Here is a 10,058-nt window from a genome sequence, read left to right as displayed (position 1 = left end):
CAATTGTTGATACCCAATCTGATCTCTTCGTTGGAACAAAAGAAGAGTTGAGGACAGTGGAGACAGGAGTCTTCCAAGGTGAGTGATTGTGAAGAACTTTTCTGGTCAATGAAAATTTCACCATGTTTGGAATAATAATGAGGAAACATTTTAAAATGTGCTTATTCTCCAAAGGCTAAGGTCTTTGGTCTCTGATGCTTTGGAATATCTTCAACTTCACATGCATTCTTATTGTACATTTACTCAAAATTTCCTGTGATCTCACAAAATGACCTTTCTTTTTTTTTTTTTTAGTTTATTTTTTTCATGTGTGCTCTTAGTCCAGAGCTTGCTTAGTTTCCTTCCTGATAATATTTTGTCTTTTTTCCCATCAGGTTTAATTTTCATATAATTATTTTTCATCAACTACTTAATTTTGACTCCACAGCCTTATCATTGTTAAATTGTTGACCTAGCAAAACTACTCAAATCTGTCATGCTTTTTATCTTTTACCGTATTTAATTTGTAAATAATACAAATGAGACTTCTTGTTTTTAATTCCTTTAACCTACCACTTCTTTTTGTAGATTTTACATTTGTTATTCTCTTTTACTTTAGAATGGGAAATGTATCTTAAAACCAAACACTCAGCAATTCCTCCACAGAATATTTTGGGGGAAAAAAACATCCAATACGATAGAAACAGTAAGATAATTAAGTTTGAAAAGAGGTATTTCTTATTTTCCACACTTAGAAAAGATTGGAATTTCATTCAACAGAAGATCAGCAAAAGTGATAGATATTAGAGATAAGTGCTGTTCACTCAGGAAAGAGCAATGTTTCTGGTGAGATGTTGTGAATATGATGAATTTGGGAAAACCTAACTTGAAACTTACTGCTTTACAATTTGCAGAGGTATTCGTTCCCACATATTTTAACAAGACATTGAGTTTTTAAAGCAATTCCTTGAAACTGCACAGTAATCTCTTAAGCTCAGAGTAGATCACACATCATCTGGACACAAGGATTCCATCATTCAACTTGAAAGAAATCAACAAGAGAGGAAGTTGTATGAATGTAATAGAAATGGTAAAAATCAGATCAGCATCATGATGATGTGTCTATTTTGAGATATGTAAGATCAGTTAATGATTCTGAGAAATCTTTTATCCTCATACCTCAACAGGAAAGAAGACACTTTGGATGGGAATTCCGTGAGTGGAAGGAATGTGGAAAAGACTTCAGTGAACAATCATGCCTTAAGACACACAGGAGAACTCAAAATGGAAGAAACACTTATGTGAATAATCAGTACGGAAAAAGCTTCGTTACTCTGCACAAGAAATCATCTACTAGAGAGAAACTTTCTGTGTTTAACAGTGGGTAAAGGCTGTCAGCCTGACTGTGAAAACTGGCATGCAAGAGAAAGCATTTGTTAATCAGTTTTACTTCTAGGCACAAATGAGAAGTCACAATGGAGAAAAACTCTATGAGGAGAAGGAGTATGGGACAGCTTTTATTCATTCCACAAACCTTGGTGTACATGTACAAACTCACACTGCTAAGAAATGATATGAATGCAAGGAATGTGGGAAAAATTTTCAGTATTCTGCATATTTTAAAGTTCATGTGGGAATCCACACTGGAGAGAAACACTATAAATGTAAGGAAAGCGGGAAAGCCTCCATTGGTTCTTCTTACCTTGCTAAAGACATAAAACCTCATACTAGAGAGAGGCCCTTTATATGTAAGGAGAGTGGAAAGTCTTTTAGACGTTCCTCTTATCTTACAATTCACATACAAATTCACCCTGGAATAAAACCCTATGAATGTAAGAAACGTGGAAAAGCCTTCACTGAATCCTCAAACCTTCTAATCATGTAAAAACTCATACTAGAGAGAAGTTTTTTGAGTGTAATATGTGTGGGAGAACACTTGTCATTTCTTCTTGCTTTATCATTCACATGCGTGCTCACACTGGAGAGACACCCTACGAATGTAAGAAATGCAGGAAAGCCTTTACTTCAACATCAAATCTAAGTCAAAATGTAAGAATTCATACTAGAGTGAAACACTATAAATGCAACAAATGTGAGAAAGCCTTCATTTGGCATTCAGACATAACTAGACTTAAAAGAATTCACAGTGGAGAGAAACCTTATGAATGCAATGAATATGGGAAAGCCATCATTAGGCTTTCAGGTTTAACTAGACATAAACAAATTCACACTGGAGGGAAACCCGATGAATGCAATGAATGTGGGAAAGACTTCATTAGGAATGCAGACCTAACTAAACATAAACAAAATCACACTGGAGAAAAACCCTATGAATGCAATGAATTTCAGATATCCTTCATTAGGCATTCCAACTTACCTCAACATAAAGAAATGCACACTGGAGAGGAACCCTATTAATGTATAGAGTGTGGGAAAGCCTTCAGTATTTCCTCAAGCCTAACTGCACATGCAAGAATTCACACTGGGGAGAAACCCCATAAAATGTAAGCAGTTTAGGAAAGCCTACACTTTTTTGAGCAGCCAACGGAGACATGTAAATATTCATATTGGAGAGAATCCTTTGGATGTGAATGTGGGAAATTCTTTACTACTTCCTCATATCTAAGTAGACATTTGAGAATTCATGCTGGAGAGAAGCCACGTGAGTGTAAGATACGTGGAAAAGCATATTTGTATTTCTCAACATTTTGTATCTATTTTCAAACTCACATGAAGACAAACCCTATGAATGTATGCACTGTAGGAAAACGTTTACTATTCCTTCAAGACTAACAGAACATGTAAAAATTCACACTAGAGATAAGCCCTGTCAATGTAAGGAATGTGGGAAAGACCTCGCTTGGTCCTCAGTCCTTAGCAAACATGTGTGAACTCATAATGGAGAGAAGCCTTATGAATGTGTGGAATGTGGAAAAGCCTATAAGTGTTCCTGTTTGCTTTGAATACATGAATGAACTCACACTAATAGATGCCCCATGAATTTAAGCAATGTGGGAAAGCAATCAGAATCTACTACAACCCAGCATGTAAGAACTCACACTGAAGCTTTTAAATGTAAAAAATATGTAAAGCTTCAGCATATTGGGTGGTTCTGTAGATCTATTTTGAACATATGCCATTTTGCCCTGACTATTGTTGGGAAGGATATGGCTTTAATTTCTCTGACAGCAGTGCTAAGCCAGTTTAGTTTCTATACCTTCCAGGTTGCAGCCTTTCCAAAAGTGGGAGTACCAGATACAGAGTTACCTGGATTCTCTTGTTGTTATTGACCTGGTCTAAGATTATGAAGATAGTGACCATTTGAATCTACTCACATCATCCATGTATAAGTGCCTCATGCCAGCCAAGATGGGGGATATAATATCTCTGTAAATTATCTAAAAATGCTTTTGTCCTTCTCACACCTGATCCTTTTGAATAAAAGGTCATGGTGCAAGCAAGGGAACAGTTTTAGAAAAAGTGAGATTTTGCCTACTATTGGGAAACACCATGATTTCATAACTCTGTGGGAGAACAACCACCTTAGGACCTGGGAAAGGCCTTTAACCTTAGGCTGTGAAGGAAGAGGGTGAGAACTGTGAATGTTCTCTTTTACCCCAATTTCTAGCACCACAGCCTGACATAACAATCATGTCATCTCTCCACATCAAGCAACAGCTGCCACTGGTGGTATGACCTGATCTCTGTTTGTCATTCCATCCACGTGCTGTGAAAACAGATAAACACATGCAAATATCGCTGGTCCTGATAATCTGCCGTGCTTGGTAACATCACCGGGAGTTCTTAAATGTGAACCTCCAGTACTGACACAGACCAGCACAACCTCAGTGCAGTGTATGTGATACAAATTCATAGAATTCTGCTGCTTGAGCAGCCTTGGGTTACATAATGTATGGGCATCAAGTCTGCAGCTGCCTGCTGGCACTTTCTTGAGGCTTAATTGAACCATTCTAATGATAATCCCCATCAAGCTTAACGAGTCCTGAAAAGGAAATACCTGTGCACCTTCTTTTCTCTTACTCTCACTCATCTCGTTGAATATGTGAAGAATGCAAGACCCTGACCACTCTTACCCTTGACCATTTCTTGCAAGTATGTTTGCAGTGAGGAACCATGAGAGACGAGATCATCCCTCCCATTCTGATGAAGAGCAGGCTTGCTTACTACTTGAAATAAACTAGGTTCTATCATCTTTGCATTCCTCTTCTGTAACACAACCCAATGTGCAAACAACTATTGGGGACCTTTGTGTCACCTCTGAGAGACTTGGGGACAAAGACAACCAGTACAAACATGCTGATGCTCATGCTGATAGCTATTCCATGAGTAAATTAAATAGTTTGTGTCTGACTCCCAAGAGATGAAATATTTGACCCTATCAAACATTTCTCCTTACTCGACTCCTCTGCCATTTCTCACATAAAGGGTGGTCTGTGGATTCCTGAGGAAAATGACATTACAAAAGGAATTATTGTCCCTAAGCAGTGTGTTTTTCCACAGGATATAATAGCAGAAAGACATCCCTTTAGTACAAGAGCCTTGAGGTAAGGCTGAATGTTCTTCATTAGAAGTGAGAAGTAGAGCAGGGTCAGCTTGCATTTGTGTTGAATTAGAGATGGAAAGGAGATCTTTCAAATCACTCTTTGAGCTTATGAACCAGTTAACTTCTAATCCATTGGAACATACCACCTTTCACCATTACCCCTTAAGGGAAAATTTAATTGCTTTCCTCCATAGAATCAATTTCATCATTCTTTCCTCAAGGTAATGGAAAAGGTAAGGGGACATGCTGGGGCTTTATTTCTACCTCAATATAGCACATCTTGCCTCTAGAGCAAAGCCCAGGTTTCTTGGTCAATAAATGTGTTTAGATGCCCATTCCATCACTAATGTTGGGCTGTTTTCATCCCATGGTGACTTTTGGGGCATTGGGTCCCTGGGCTACTCTGGAGAGCAATGTGACCCCTCCCCAGACCATGCAGATTGGAGGTGAAATCTCTGCAAGGGTGGTTCCCAGAAGTACGAGGCTACCCTCATCTGGGTAAAGAGGACATTGCATTATGTGGGCTTCTTCCTTGAAACACTTCTCACTGGCTGCAAATATCAAAGCCCACCTTCACTCCGCAACCATTGGCCTTCAGTGACATCTGCAGCTCTCCTTGTACGGGCCACCCATCAGAGCCTGCCTGGTAAATAACAGGACATTCCTGTTTTTGAGTGGTTATGGCAGCTGTACTCCTGAGGCTATTAATCTCCCTGTGTGCAGGGAACCTACAGGAGGGATACAACACGTGGGCATTTAAAAGTACTATATTATCTTGGGGTATTATTCTGTGAAATGGTGGCAGAGCAGTTTGCTTTTTTATTCTCATTTTTAATACACTATATTCCTTGGTTCAGGATCTGAATTTAATAGTAATTTTAAAATTTACCCTTTTAAAGTCTGATTTTTTATTTGCAAGTTGATTTACAGTGTTTTTTGAATACATGACTCAGATGTATACATTTAATTTTACTAATAAAATCCCAAGCAATTTATGTCCTTCTATCTGTGGGTGGGTATTTTTTTGAACTGGGCTTCTACGAGAGGCACTGCCAGCCTAGCCAGTTTTGCATTTCTTTTTCCCCAGATCTGTGATTTTGGGAAGCTCCATTAAATACTACTAGTAATAATCCTCCATTCAGTTTTTATTGTAATAAAGTATATGTCACATAAAGTTCATTCATTTAACCTTTTTAAGTGTGCAATTCAGTGGCATTAAATATACACATTGTTGTGAAACCATCACCATCATCCATCTCCAGAACTTTTTCATGATCCCAAATTGAAACTTGGTACTTATTAAACACTAACTCACCATAGCCTCTTTCCCCAGTCCATGGCAACCAACATTCTACATTCTGTCTCTGTAGCTATGAAGTAGACTCTTTTAGTTACCTTGTATAAGTGGAATCATACACTCGTTGGCTATTGTGTCTGGCTTATTTCACATAGCATAATGTCTTCAAGGATCATCCATGTTTTACCATGTGACAATTTTATTCTTCTTTAAGGCTGACTAATACTCCATTGTATATATACACATTTTGTGTAGCCATGCATTCACTGATGGACACTCGGATGGCTTCCACCTTTTGGCTACTGTGAATAACGTAGCTATGCGTATAGATGTGTGTATATCTTTTTGAATTTCCTGCATTTGATTCTTTTGGGTGAAACTCAGGGGAAATTGCTGGATATTATAGTAATTCTATGTTTATTCCATTCAGTTTTAAACTTTATCTGGGCAGGTGTGTTTTTCATTTTTTGATTTTGAGAAAATGCACAAAATGGGGAGATTTCGATGTATGGAAAGTCCCTAGTTTGGGTATCAAGATGTAGCAGTAGCAACTATAGCACAAGAGCACTTTATAGTTCTGTTTTCCTTTGCCTCTAGATTGATATTTAATTATACCCCCTGGAGGACTGTGTATTACGTCAAGCAACCTAAGATCCAGTTATTTTGCTATATCTAGGTGTCCATTAACAATCTTGAGAAGGATCTCAGTTGTCTGTTAGTCAAGAATCACAAGGTGCCGATGATCAAGGCTCAGTGTCCTTATCAGATGTGTGGTTTGCAAATATCTTCTCCCAATTGTTAGGTTGTCTTTTCGTTTTGTTGATGGTTTCCTTTGCTGTGCAGAAGCTTTTTAGTTTGATGTAGTCCCATTTGTTTATTTTTTCTATTGTTTCTCTTGCCCGGTCAGACATGGTGCTTGAAAATATGTTGCATGTAAGACCGATGTCAAAGAGCATACTGCCTATGTTTTCTTCTAGAAGTTTCATAGTTTCAGGTCTTACATTCAAGTCTTTAATCCATTTGGAGTTAATTTTTGTGTATGGTGTAAGGTAAGGGTCTACTTTCATTTTTTTGCACGTGGCTGTCCAGTTTTCCCAACACCATTTGTTGAAGAGACTTTCTTTTCTCCATTGTATGTTCTTGGCTCCTTTGTCAAAGATTAGCTGTCCATAGATGTGTACACCTGAAATTTATACAATGTTATAAACCAATGTTACTGCAATAAACAACAACAACAACAACAAAAAGCCTCAGTGTCAGATACTAGGGGAACATTGGTAACTGAAAGGCACATAAGGCTGCCCATGATATGGAAAAACTCCCCTATAGAAAGCACATCCTAATGTCAAGCAACATAGACTTTAAGTCAAAAAGCAATTCTAGAGATAGAGTTAATTCAGATAAAAGATTCAGATTTTTCAAAATATAAAAAGTCATTGATTATTGAGATTAATGTCTGGATAATCCCTCTTCAGTATGAGAGGTTTCATTTCTGGGGGAAATTCATCTGGGGATTCAGTCTTTGTGTGGGGCTTTATTTGCTTTAGGAAGTTCTGGACACAGGTATGCCTAGAAAGAATGTATCCACCTGGTGGATTTAAGTACGTCATTCTGTTGGATATGCTTTTTTCTTACCTGATCACAATTTTTCAGCTAGACAGCGACCATCCTTTCTGCCTCTGTTTTCCTTATGAAGGGAGAAAGGCTCTCTAGAAAGAAGATCTCAGGGTAAAGAAAGAACACATCAGAACACAGAATGACCACATTTCCCACATCTACCTACCTGAAAATCATTCCAGTCTAGTTTGAGGTTCCCACTTATCCCTACACACTTAAGCAATCTCACACCAATACACATGGCTGCCATAAAATGCCAGAGTAGTCCTGTCTCACCTGGATCCAGAAAAGGGTATTTTGAGCCATGTGGCCCATGAAGAAAAGGGTAAGTCTTATTTTACAGATACAGAAACTAGAACCCTAAAAAATGTGATTCTTCATTTGCCCAAGATGATAAAACTCATGAATGAGATTATGCAGCACTCATTTCCAAAGTACACATACCAGGAAGCTGACTTAAATAACAGCATTCTCTGGCAACTTCAATTGCTTCTAAATGAACCAGCAGCATGGCTGCTCAAGCCCAGACCACTGGAGTCTATATCATGCAGTGGTGACATTTAGCATACTCTGAAAATAAGAATACACAAGGACTTACCGAGGGTCAGATCAATGGCTGCCATCCTGGGATGATGATGCTAAAGTATGCCTGATGGGAAATTTGATGCCAATGTCCCTTCAGTGCAACTTATGCATCTAAGTAGATATGACAATCTTTGTCACTCTTGACACAGGGTTATCTGGAGTCCGGTTTCATATCAATCATTGATCAAAAAGCTTTACTTATGAGTCATAAAACTTGATACAATAGCTGTCTCTCTGTAGATGATATACGTGAAATTCACTAAGAACAGTATACTGAATAGTATGAATATTAATATCATTAATTACTATTTACTGAAAACCAGTACATGACAGAAGTCTCACCAGGAACTTTACATTTCAAGCTCACTTAATTATTATAAGAATTCTCTATGATAGATACATTACCCCTATTTAATAGCTGAAAAAAGCTAGATTCAGATAACACTAATAATTGGTCCAACATCACCCAGTTGGGAAATGGACAACCAGAACTTGAATGCAGTTAAGTTTGTCTCCAAAACTTGATCTCTTGATGTTGTTCTTATTTCCAAATATGACCAGGAGCTGGCTTTAACCTGCACTGTCCATTACGGGATCCACTAGCCATGTATGGTATTGAGCACTTGATATGCAGCTAGAAAAACAGGATTTTAAATTTTCTTTATTTTAATTAAATTTCATATTAAAAATTGTTACCAAATTTACTTATTTGAAAACTTAAACATGTTTGGAAAAACCTGGAAGCTTCCATCTACTTTGTGAACTGTAATTTTTACATGATACAAACAGAAATAAAGTACATGTGATGAAAATTTTGTGTGCTAAGTGTACTAGACCAAGAAGGTGGAATATAACAATAGACTGGGCCAAATTCATTGACATGGGTGCACTTAATAGATAGTCTGGATTTAACATATCATCTTATGGACCTGGGAATTGCTCTAACAGCTTACTTGCTTGGATTGATCTTAGACTCAATGGGGACATACAGTAATGAGTTGATCTGCCAGAGCTTCCCAGTAAAATGCGATGGAGTGAATCTAGAGAGATAGGAATGTTGCACTGGATTTATCATGGGTGTAAAGGCCCTATTCCCCATTCTATGTTGAGACAACAGAAGACTCTTTCTTCACAAAGGTATTGAGAAACAGATTAGTAAGTAGAGCACCTCCATCCTTGAAAATCTTTGTGGGTATTTTCCTATATAGGCCAGGTATGACTGTAGAGGATACCAGCATTGAGATGAATTCCCTGATTTCATTGGGGATGATGAGAACCCACAGTGGCAGAAATCAAGTAGGTAGCATTTAATCTCCAAAGACATGGTGGCACATAAACCATTAAGAGCAGTAGGAATTAAGCAGGAATCAGAGCATTTTGGCCTGCTGAGATTTTTAGTGGTGGCTAACCCATCCCAGGCTAATTCATTTTTAGGAATGAAATAGATATGCAGCCTATTAGAGCAGGGGTCAAGAAACACAGCTTCAAAGGTCCACATAGTAAATTTTAGGCTTTGTGGGCCAAATAGTCTCTGTAGCTAAAATTAACTCTGCCATTGTAGTATGAAAGAAACCAAAAACAATATGTAAACAAATGAATACGGTTATGTTATATAAAAATGTATTAACAAAAACAGGTGGAGGACCTGTGTTGACACAGGATCTATAGCTTGCCAACTTGTATATTAGAATTTTGCTTGGTGTTTTAGTAAGAACATCTCGTCTGGTCACTAAAAATCTGAATTAAGTCACTACAGCAGAAAAACACAGCCTACTACCCAATTGTAAGACATAGACCAATTCACAAACATAATACCCCCTCATCAAAAGAAAGACTCCACACCATCACTACATTCCATAGTATAAATCTTCCTTCAAACCCTCCACAAAGGGACTTGCAGTCATTTACTAGAGTGAGGATGCATTGATGGACTCTAAGATGACACTAATTCCTGGGGATCCAAAATACCATGGTGGCCCACCACCAGTCAAAGCGGAGGCTTGTGCTCATCAGGTG

At 37.9% G+C, this 10,058-nt stretch overlaps 1 pseudogene; it reads left to right on the top strand.

Moving 5' to 3' along the window:
* The first annotated feature begins 1,899 nt into the window (after positions 1–1,899).
* Positions 1,900–3,675, top strand: LOC131394223 (zinc finger protein 345-like; annotated as a pseudogene).
* Positions 3,676–10,058: the final 6,383 nt, after the last annotated feature.

Source organism: Diceros bicornis, chromosome 30 (genome assembly GCF_020826845.1).
Source record: "Diceros bicornis minor isolate mBicDic1 chromosome 30, mDicBic1.mat.cur, whole genome shotgun sequence".
Taxonomy (NCBI): Eukaryota; Metazoa; Chordata; class Mammalia; order Perissodactyla; family Rhinocerotidae; genus Diceros; species Diceros bicornis.
The sequence above is the reverse complement of the archived record's forward strand: the minus strand, read 5'-3'. Positions and strand labels throughout refer to the sequence as shown.